Source organism: Nicotiana tabacum, chromosome 17, assembly GCF_000715075.1.
Source record: "Nicotiana tabacum cultivar K326 chromosome 17, ASM71507v2, whole genome shotgun sequence".
NCBI lineage: Eukaryota > Viridiplantae > Streptophyta > Magnoliopsida > Solanales > Solanaceae > Nicotiana > Nicotiana tabacum.
The window spans coordinates 49,492,655-49,504,359 of NC_134096.1; positions in this window are offsets into that span (position 1 = coordinate 49,492,655).

Consider the following 11,705-nt stretch of genomic DNA (forward strand, 5'->3'; position numbering starts at 1 on the left):
GGCAGAGAACCATATTGTTTCTACTGAACATCAAAGGCGTCAAAGGCAAACTGATAGACGTGTTCAACATTTGGTATAGACGGCAACGGTTCTACAGAAATAACCTGGTTAGATAGATATCATTTGTATTTGTATTTGTATTTGTATTCTTGAACTTAGGCTTGTATAGTTTGGGTCTTGTTAAGTGTCTTGGTGATCAAGATTCTCTTGTATATATACAATTGTTGTATGCGATGCCAAATCAATAAGAGAAAGGCCCGATCCGGTTTTCCATTTTCGCACGAAGCATATGGAAATTGACTTTCATTTTGTTCGAGACAAGGTTCACGTAAGCAGCTTTAAGTTAAGTATGTTAGCTCATTTGATCAGGTGGCTGATGTTCTCACAAAGGCCCTTCGCAAAGCACGTTTTCAAACACTATGCAGCAAGTTGAGTGTGTTTCCAAACCCGGTTCAACTTGCTGGGGCGTGTAACGGATAAGTCTAGCTAGTTTGAGTATTAGATAGATATATTTTGTATTTGTGTTCTTGTATACTTAGGCTTGTATAGTTTGGGTCTTGTTAGGTGTCTTGATGACCATTACTCTTCTTGTATATATACAACTGCTGTATGCGATGCCAAATCAATAAGAGAAAGAGGCTTCTTCGCAGGTAACATTAAAAATGGTATTCTGTAGAAAATGCATCAAGTCCTTCAATTTGTTAACGTTATTTTTAGAAACTTAATATTGTCTTTATGGGGAATTTTTAAGTTCCAATTTTCGTTTTCTTATGTCCAACTTTGAGATTTTAAGTGAAGGATCTTTATGCGACATTTTATAGAAGATGATATATTTCGTTAAAGGATATTTCTGTAACCTATAGGATAAACCACATTAATTAGTCTGATTTTACTTTTAACCTTATACTTACTGAAATATTGTTCGTTTTTTTTTACACTTTTAAAACTAGAGTTAAGACTATACAAAATAGTCTTTTAGTTATTATCCTAATATTTAGGATTTTTCATTTAATAATTTTCCTAATATTTAGGAATAGTCATTTAATTATTTTTCTAATATGTAGGGATAGTTCTTTAATTATTTTTCTAATATTTAGAACTTTAAAATTAATATGTCACGACCCAATTTCTCCTATAGGCCGTGATGACGCCCAACGTCGCCGCTAGGTAAGCCAACAGTGAACTAACCACGTGATTGCTTCTTTTAATAAGTTTTCAAGTAATTAAATTTTATTTATTAAGAAATTAAGGAGTAGAAAAATTTAGTAAATAAAACAAAGGCAACTGAGTGGCAATCATATTGATATAAATACTCCAAAAATCATAAAGTCTACTAGTATGTATACCAAGACATGGTGTTACAAGTGTATGAGCAATTAGTAAAATGTAGAAAACTCTAACAACTGTCTGAAATAAAGTAGACAGAAAAATAGATACAAAAGAGAGACTCTAGCTGCTGCAGAACGGCTCAGGAAGCAGCTCACCACTAGGCCTCGAGATAATAGGGGTGTGCGCCGATATGACCGCCAGATGCACCTGCCTCAGATCCTGCACGATTAGTGCAGAAGTGTAGCGTGAGTATATAAACAACATATACCCAGTAAGTATCTAGTCTAACCTCTACTGTGTGAAATAAAGTAGACAGAAAACTAAATACAAAAGAGAGACTCTAGGTGCTGCAGAACGTCTCAAAAAGCAGCTCACCACTAGGCATCGGGATAATGGGGGTGTGCGCCGATATGACCGCTAGATGCACCTACCTTAGATCCTGCACGATTAGTGCAAAAGTGTAGCGTGAGTACATAAACAACATGTACACAGTAACTATCTAGTCTAACCTCGAAGAAATAGTAATGAGGGGTCGACATCGACACAAACTATGGGCTAATAATAAAATACATAAATGCTAAATAGACATAGAGTATTCCTCAAGTAAGTGAAAGTCGGTCTTTTACAATTCCTCTATTATGTTCCAATATAATTTAGGCACTTTAATTAACAAATAGGGTGCAAACATTATAAGTATTTCATAATTTGGGTCCTAAACTACCCATACATAAGCATAATTAGTAGCTACGCACATACTCTTGCCACCTCGTGCGTACATATCCCCCACAATTAGAAGCAAATAGTAATTTAAATCACCTATGGGGTAAATTCTCTCTTACAAGGTTAGGCAAGAGACTTACCTTGTCTCAAAGCTCGCTTTCCGGCCTCAAATTCACTCTAAAGCCTCAATTCGGTGTCGAACAATCCAAAACTAGTCAAATATTGTGTAAATTAATCAATACATGTCCAAAAATTCATAATCAAACTATTAGAGTGATTAACCAACCTCAATTGGGAGATTCCTTAAATTTATCCCCAAGCTCACGTGTCCAGATTCCGGAAATATTTGAAGATAATTGTTACCCACAACCTCACGAACACAAATATATAATTTTCACCTCATTCCATAATTATTTTCGTGGTTAAATCCCATGTTTATCAAAACCTAGATTTTTCATCTAAACACAAAATCTTCACAATTTTATATGTTAAAATCTACCCAAAATCTATGTATTTAACTTACATTAGATAGAAATTACTTACATCATATAGCTAGGTGAAACTCTCTCTCCAAGAGCTCCAAAATCTCCCAGGAAATACAATAAATGAACCCAAAATGGCATAAGTCATGTATTAAAAGGACTTCAGTGCCTCTAGCGTTTCCGCTTCTGCGGACCTAGGGCAACATCTGTGGCGCCATACCTGCGAAAAAACCATCACGGGTACGGTCCTAGCCTAGGCTGGCTGGCTCCGCTTCTACGGACGAAATTCCGCTTCTGCGGAGGGTGGAGCGCATCTGCGGCCTCCTCGCACCTGCAGCCTTGTACATTTTGCTCCATGCCACCACTTTCACTAATGTCAGTATCCATAAACTGTGTAACTTTTCCAAATGCATCATATATCATTCCTCACATATCATCGCCCCATAGATTTGACTGGACGCGATTATTTTCTCGAGCATTGTTTGATCCCTTTAGAGACTCCCCATAACAAAATAAAGTATCATATGACGGTATAATACCATTTATTACAAGATGATCATATGTTGTAGCCCGATTTACTTGATGGATAAGCACGCACTCCGTACAAGGACATGCAATATTTTCTCCACCTTGTTTTTCAGAAAAGACATGATTTAAAAAATCCTCTACTCCGTCCAAATTTTCTTTGCTAACTCAATCACAATACATCTATCTTTAATTTTTAGGATTGTCCATGACGTTCAAGATATTCCTTTCTTTTCTATAATTACTGCAAGAGCTAAAAATTCATTAGTAAAAAGGAGGTATTAATTAAAAAGGTAATTCAAAATAAAATAACTATCCTATTAGTAGGTAATTCCATAGCACCAAGATATTATTTTAACAATTAAAACTATCAAACATAAATCTATTAACCAATTTGTTTCTATATTCTATTTTTACCAATTTGTTTCTACACTCCATTTTTACCAATTTGTTTATAACTCTTTCATTCACTGAGCGTCAATTTAATATTCTAAAACTAAATGAAATATAATTTAGTTTATATATTAAAATTACACAATTATAAATTTAAAAAAAAACTAAAGTTTAATAGATTACTTAAGTTTCATCCATCTAAAGTTTCAATTAAAGATTACTTAAACCAAACATGACAAGAAAGAGACAGAGTAAATAAACTTGAAAAATTCATCAAATTATGCAAAGCCTAAAAGGGTGTGAACTTTTTAACTATACGACAATGATTGTAGTGACATACATGGGGCTGAATCAATATGTAATATTTTTTTATTTATAAACAAATCATAGTCATCATAGAACAAACATGTAAATATGAAAAGGACATCTGGCCAAAGACAACTTGCCGATTTTCACCATATTGGTTCATAAACTTTTTAAGAATAGAATTATTAAACTTATAAATTATACAACTTTTTAAGAATGTACATTCTGATTATTACTACCAACAAACTAGTGGGTACTGATTGTCGAAGGATTCTGACTATTGCTAACATGCCAAGCTGTTTCTTAACAAACGACTAAATTACTGTGGTTGAGATGTCCTATTGGCGATTGAGCTTTTATATGGTGAAAAGTAGCCTTAGAAAATATACAGAGAAACCAATTGATAAAACAATACCAAAACAGAGGAGTAATCAATTCAATCAATCGATTATCAATCTAACAACAAACAAATATCACTAACGACTTAGCAAATACAAACAAAAAAAGCAATACTTTCACAAATTCAGAGCCTATTTAATAATCTACCGCCAAACCCGATCTCTTAAAATCAAATTTTCCTAAGCAAATATAAGTTCATAAGATGCAATGTCTATCATATCATTGTATGAATTAGAATAAGCCATCATTCCTTGCCATGATGATAGAAAAGAAACAAAAATACCACAGCTTGTGTACCTTAGTTTAGTTACTAGCTTAATGAAATTCTCTCTTAAGGATGGAATTCTGCACTACTACTCTAACTAAAACCTTAAATATTCTGGTAAGTATAGGTTCATAATCATTTACAAATTACTACAGGTATGCTATTTCTTTTAACTCAATAGTACACTAATTTATAGATTATTCATAACTGCTGCTCTAGCAAACCTCACACCCATGACATGGACCTTTAACACCGAAAAGAATAAGTCTTGGCAGTAGATAGATTTTGCAATCAAAAAGATATCTCAGCGGTACTCTATATATTTATATTCTTTATCTAAGCACTTAATAAAGTTCAATCTAATATATGAATAGCAGAGGGCCTGTTTTACACCATTTGAAGGTCATTCTTAAAGTAACAAAGGGCGTCCATGCTTATTAAAGGATCTGAAATTTTTTGTCCATGCTACATATATCGTTTCATATAGAACACGAATCCCACGTACAAGAACATTAACCTCGGCAACTATATGAGTTTCTTTCCCAAAAATTGGTTTATAACATAGGGGAAATTTAGATATAAGAGATAAACGGCAGAAACAAACTTCCTAAATCATGATTTTCTTCATCCAAATAAGAACAACCATATAACATGACTTTTACCAGATTAATGTACACAGAATCTATTGTAAATCAATCGACAAGAATCAATCCAAAATCTACTGTAAATCGATTGCAAATGACTGATTTAACAGGGGAAGAAGAGAAGTTAACAGGGGAAGAAGAGAAGTTAACATGGGAAGAAGATGGGCGGGCACTACGGCAGGCTGTTGACGCAGCAATAAGTTAGGTTTATGGCAGGCGGCAGCGACAGATCCCTTCTGATTGTTGTCTAATTGTTTTCCTATTGTTTTCTAATTAGAGGGAATCGATAATTCTTGTCCAAAAAAATTGGAGGAGTTTTACCAGATTAATGTAAACATAATCTATTGTAAATCAATCGACCAGGATCAATCCAAAATCTACTGTAAATCGACTGCAAGGAACTGATTTACTGTAAATCTACTGTAAATCGATTGGAAAAAGAGAAGTTAACAGGGGAAGAAGAGAATTTACATGGGAAGAAGATGGGCACTGCCGTTGACGCACTGTAAATCGTGGTAAATCGCACTGCCGTTGACGCAACAACGAGTTAGGTTTTTGAGGCAGTGACAGTCAATTCAACTGATTCAATTGTTTTCTAATTGTTTTCTATTTGGGGAGGGAAACGATAAAAGGTATCAAAAAAATTGGAGGGAAAGATGTTTCTCTTTTTGTGCGGAGGGAAAGTTAAAATAATAAAAGATTAATTTCAATTAGTAATTTTTAGTGGCTATTATTTTTTATTGTCGGTAAAAGAATATCTTTTACTGTTTAATGATCATATGCCGCTAATATTTAAGCTTAAAGAATTTATTAGCGACCATTGCCTTATTGCCGCTAAATAATTACCGCCTAAGGCCTTTTTTGTAGTAGTGCGGCACTTCCGTACTACTCTTATGTTGCACTTAGAAGCTTCATAGACAGGTTGTGGGTGGTGTTTGATACGGGGAATTAAACTAGAACGGTTGGTATTTGGCATACATATTTTTCATTATATCTATAAACTTGTAATATTTTGGAAATTTTGAATAAAGATGTTAATGGAAATGAAATGGGAGTTGTTAATGCAATATTTTCAGTATTTGATTAATGGAGTGTATCTCCTTTTTATTCATAGATGAGTTTGGGTAGAAGTAAATCTAACAGGTTTGCTCGACCGGGTTCACTTGGTTGAACGCCGATCGCGCTCTCCAAGTTTGGGACCTGACATTTTATCTACGATTTTACCTATATATATATATATATATATATATATATATATATATATATATATATATAGTGCTAACCTCACTAATTGAGTAATTTCAAGAACGTACTATATATAGTACTCCCTCCGTCATCGATGACAAGTACATTTTTATTGAAGCATGTACTCCATATTGACCCACCTAACCAATAAGGTGATAGTCCGTACAATATACATTGGACAGGCATCACAATTTAATTCGTGGAGCCTAGGTGTTAACCAATTTTTAACCCTCAATAATGTTGATATGGTCGGTCGTCCTCTATTGACTAGCTCGGTTATGAAGTTAAGCGTACATTGTCTTGTTGAGGCTTTTTTCCCGAAAGTGACATACTAACTTTGTTTATGACTGTGAGGTGGCCAAATGATTTAATTTCTATGATAATTGTTTCCAATATTTATTCTTATTTTAGTCACACGGTTAGGGTGGTCAATTGATTACCCTTTATCGGAAAATTACACTATTTATATAAATAAAATATTACGTTTTAGAGGTAAATAACATATATAAATAACAATTGATTACCCTTTATCGGAAAAATCCTGACTTCGCTATTGATTGAACACGTAATATTCTACCTATTACGAACATATATGACTTCATTATTTCAATTTTGCCGTTATGACTTTTTAAAAAATTCTTTTATTACATCAGAGGAGTTCCAGACAAAGGGGAAGGAATGGCAAAAAACTTATCCGCTAGGTATTTATATCAAATTATACTAATTTGCTATAGATAAATAATAAATTAAGAAGACAATATGAATTAGTTTGTTATGTAGGCTTTATACATGTTTACCCCAAAAATGAGTAATAATTAAATTTGTACGCGGTTTAAAGGATACGTGGTTTAATTCAATACGAGTAATTAAGAATAATAGATAGATGAACTGAAGACAAAATAAATAATCAAACCAATTGCAATGCGACGACCAAGCCTGATCTTAGATTGAACAGTGGAATCCATCCTCGATCGGACCCTCGGTGCAAGTTTGGTCGTGAATAAAGAAAAGAACAAGCAAGTAATGTCTTGATCAGTAGCTATAAGACAAAAGTAAATTTTCTTATTACATTGAATTACGTGTTACAATCTCCCCGACTAAAGAAAAACTTTCCCTTTATAAAGTAAGAGAATATCAGCCCTAGTATAAGTTTAAAAAAGGAAAAAATCTTCTTTTTCCGATAATTGTTGATCTGTAAGTGATACTGAACGGGATTTGCGCCGTAATATCCGGTTGAGGGCGAATATTATGGCACCATATCCTCCATGCGTAACCATTCACCATGTCTCCGAGGTCAAGAAGTTATACTCGGTTCGAGGTTCGCCGCTTTACCTGTCCGGTCTTAGATTCATCATTCACTTTCCGGGTCTCGATACAAGGGGTTTCTGGCCTCGATTATAATTTCGTCGATCCGTGCTTCCCCTTCGTTCTCTGATCGGGGAATCGGGGAAATCTTTGCTGCCGATTTTACCCGTACACAGACAGTCCATTCGTTTTCTGTAGAGTAGATTTATCGAAGCAACGATAAGCGATAAATTAACCTAGGTCCCTTCCTTCGTAAGTTACCACCGAGTTGACGAGTCAACAAAACGTCCCATCAGTCGCGCGCTTTGACTTCGGACACGTGTCGGCTGCCGGTAGACTATTCTCGAATGCGAAACGTCACGCATTGATTAGGTTCCCTCTATAAATACTCCAATCCCTTTTTAATTTTTTCACTTTCCGATTCTAAAGCTCTTTGATTTACCCTTGAATTCTCCACTTAACTCTACCCTCTTCAAATCTTCATATATCGCTTCTTAAACCTTCATATCTTCATCTTCAAATATTTATAATTCTTCTTTAAATCTTCAACCCATACCTTCATATCTTCATCCCATATTCAAATCTTCATTCTCATATCCAAACCTTCATATTTTCCAAATCTCGATGGTAAAAACTTCCAAATCCGTGCCTCAGCAAACCGCCCCTTCAACTTCCAACCCGGCCATGGATGCCGAAGTAGGCATTCCCGAGGTGGTAGTGGAGCCTCACTTGAAGAGTTTTGTTCCCGCGGGATGCTCTATTGAAAACGACTTCAAAGTTGAAAAGGCCTCCAGTCAATAAGACCGAGGCGAGGGGGCATGGAGGTACATATGCTCCGTTACCGAGGACACTCTCCCCACAGTCTAGGCGGACTGTAATTAGGAAGTAAATGAGGTGGTCATTCCTGGGCCCAACGAAGACATAACCACTCACTTTGAGGGGTATCTGAGTGTTTACACTTACCTCTTCACGCTTGACACGGTGGACCCTATCATCCTCGGCTTCTGCAAAAGGTACGAGGTCTGCCTCAGGCAGATTCACCCGTCCTTTTGGAGGATCGTAATCCTCATCCACCACTTCGTGAACAAGACCGAAGTACCTCGGCTCACCCTCGACTATTTGCTTTGTCTCTACATTCCTTGAATCTTCCGAGGGGGGTTGATCAAGCTCGTTTAGCAAGTAAAGCTCTATTATCGAGCATCAATAAAGATCGAGATTGAGGTTGGCAGGAAAGGTTCGTTACGGGTGAAAACCGAAGACCTTATTCCCCCTGAATTTCTATCTTCCCTGAAAAGTAGAACTTATCCCGTAAGTCTTTTTCTTCTTGAGTACTGGGTACTTTCTTTTGTTCTTTCTCTAATTGCTCATGTTTATCGTTGTGCATCGATCACCCAGGTTCCTAATGCAGTCCCCCACTTCAAGGAGTGGATCAAGGAGATCTACAAACATATGTCTTACTTCTAGCGTGAATGGCGCAATCTCTCGAAAGGAAAGTGGGAGGCTCGTTCCCATAATAAGACTTCCTCCCGAATAATTATACTCATATACTTGACTTGTATTTTTGCTAAGTGCCTTTCCTTCTCACAAGTTTGCCCAAGACTACCATGCTTAGACCGTTGGATGCAGACGAGGTCCCATCCTCGCTCGTTGAACGCTCCGCTTCGGGACAGCCTAGAGCTATCGCAAAGGAGGAGAAAAAGAAGAAAAATTGGAAATCCTCGAGTTCCCCGGATGCTGAAGTGAATAAGAAGAGAGTAAATGTCCGGGTCCAGAGAAGAGGGTAGATGTACTTTCATTGTTTTATATGTAGGGTATATGATCGGAGGCACGTAAGCCTTGTGTCGTGGCTAGAGTGGGCTATATGGACACTGTTCGTATGACTGTTTGACCCTTACAATGAATTCTAATCACCAAGCCTTGGCTTTTGGCATATAAAATTTTCCTTTTCTAAGTATATTAACCTAGAGGTAATGGCGCCCAATATTTGAGGCCAAAATTGTGAGGGCTCGGATACTGTTGATTTGGTGCAAACGATCATCAATTCCAATTTTAGGCCGGTATTCAAAACTAAGGTAGTATGTTTTACTATTACCTCGTTAAAAACCTTGTCGAAAACCCCGCTTAGGGACAAAATTGTTTCAAGGGAAAAAGAGTACAACACGTGCTTTCAAACCTAATTGTCACATTCGCCTCTGGCCGAGTACCTACATACGTTAGTCTGTAATGTAACTAAATTAAAAGGGAATCAAGGTCGTACCTTAGTAGTAGAACCTCTTGAAGTGTGCCACATTCTAGTTGTTCGATAGTTGTACACCGTTTCCCGATTCGAGTTTATTCGAGCCTTTGCCGATTATTCTGATGACTCTATACGGTCCTTCCCAACTCGAGCCCAGTTTCCCTCCATTTTTGGTTCCTGGTGTGTAGTGTTACCTTTCTCAATACCAAGTCCCCGACTTGAAAATATCAGAGGTTGGCTCTTCGGTTGCAGTACCTCCCTACTCGTTGCTTTCGGGCGACCAACCGGACCGGGGCCGCTTCCCGCCTTTCGTCCAATAATTCTAGACTCGTGGTCACGGCCTCGCCATTTGACTCTTCGTCACCATACTGGAACCTGAGGCTCGGTTCCCTACCTTGACTGGTATTAAGGCTTCCGCTCCTTAGACTAGAGATAACGGGGTTGCCTTGGTACTCGACTTCTAAGTCGTACGGTATGCCCACAGGACTTAGGTCAAGATTTCCTTCCACTTTTCTTTCGAACCGGTCAATCTCTTTTTCAGGTTTTGGATTATAGTTTTGTTCGTCGATTCCACTTGCATGTTCCCACTATGGTGGTAAGGCGTTTATAATATGTTCTTGATCTTGTGGTCTTCGAAAAACTTATTTACCTTACTACCGATGAATTATTTTTTGTTATCTCAAACGATCTCGGCCGGTATCCCAAATTGACAGATTATGTGATTCTAGATGAAGTCACTGAATTTTTTCTCCCAAACCTTCTTGAATGCTTAAGCCTCGATCCATTTGGAAAAATAATCGGTTATGAGTAATATATATTGGAATTTACCGGGCACCCATGGTAGGGGATCGACGATGTCCATTTCCCACTTCATAAATGGCCATGGTGACAAAACTGGGTGGAGCATCTCTCCCGATTAACGAATCATCGGGGTGTGTCGTTGGAACTTGTGGCATTTTCGTACAAAGTCTTTCACAACCTTCTCCATTTAATTCCAGTATTAGCCGGCTCTGATTAGCTTCCAAACTAAGGACTCTGTCCCCAAATGGTTCCTGCAAGTGCCCACGTGAACTTCTCTCATGGCGTACTCAGTCTCTCCCGAACTTAAGCATATAGCTCGTTGTAATGACCTGGCCAGTTGTTTCAGGAGTTATAGCCCCGTTTTTCCCATTTTTATTTCCTTTATTCTCTTAAGCTATATTAGGATATACCTGGTTAGTTGGTTCGGGTCCGGAGTGGTTTCGGAGTGGAATGAGACACTTAGTCTCTTATTTAGAACCTTAAGTTGGAAAAGTCAACTGGATGTTACCCTATGTGTAAATGATCTCGGATTTGAATTTTGATGGTTCTGTTAGCTCCGTTAGGTGATTTTGGACTTTGGAGTGCATTTGGAATGTGATTTGGAGGTCCGGAATGGAATTAGGCTTGAATTGACGAAAGCTGGAAATTTGGCGATTTCGGTCGGCAGTGGAAAATTTGATATCGGGGTCGGAATGGAATTTCGAACGTTGGAGTAGGTTCGTAGTGTCATTTGTGCGTGCAACATTTGAGGGCATTCGGACGTGGTTAGGTTGGTTTCGGCATCGGTTGCCGAATTTAAATTTTTAGAAGTTCTTAGGCTTGAATCCGAGGGTAATTTGGTGTTTTGATATTGTTTTGAGTGATTCGAAGGTTCGACTAAGTTTGTATGTTGATATATGACTTGTAGGTATTTTTGATTGAGGTCCCGAGGGCGTCAGGGTGATTCCGGGTGGTTAGCGGATTTGTCGAAGTTGGAAAATGCAGCTGAAGCTGCTGCTTCTGCTATTTCCGCACATGCGGAAGGAAAAGTCGCAGGTGCGAGGTCGCTGGTACGT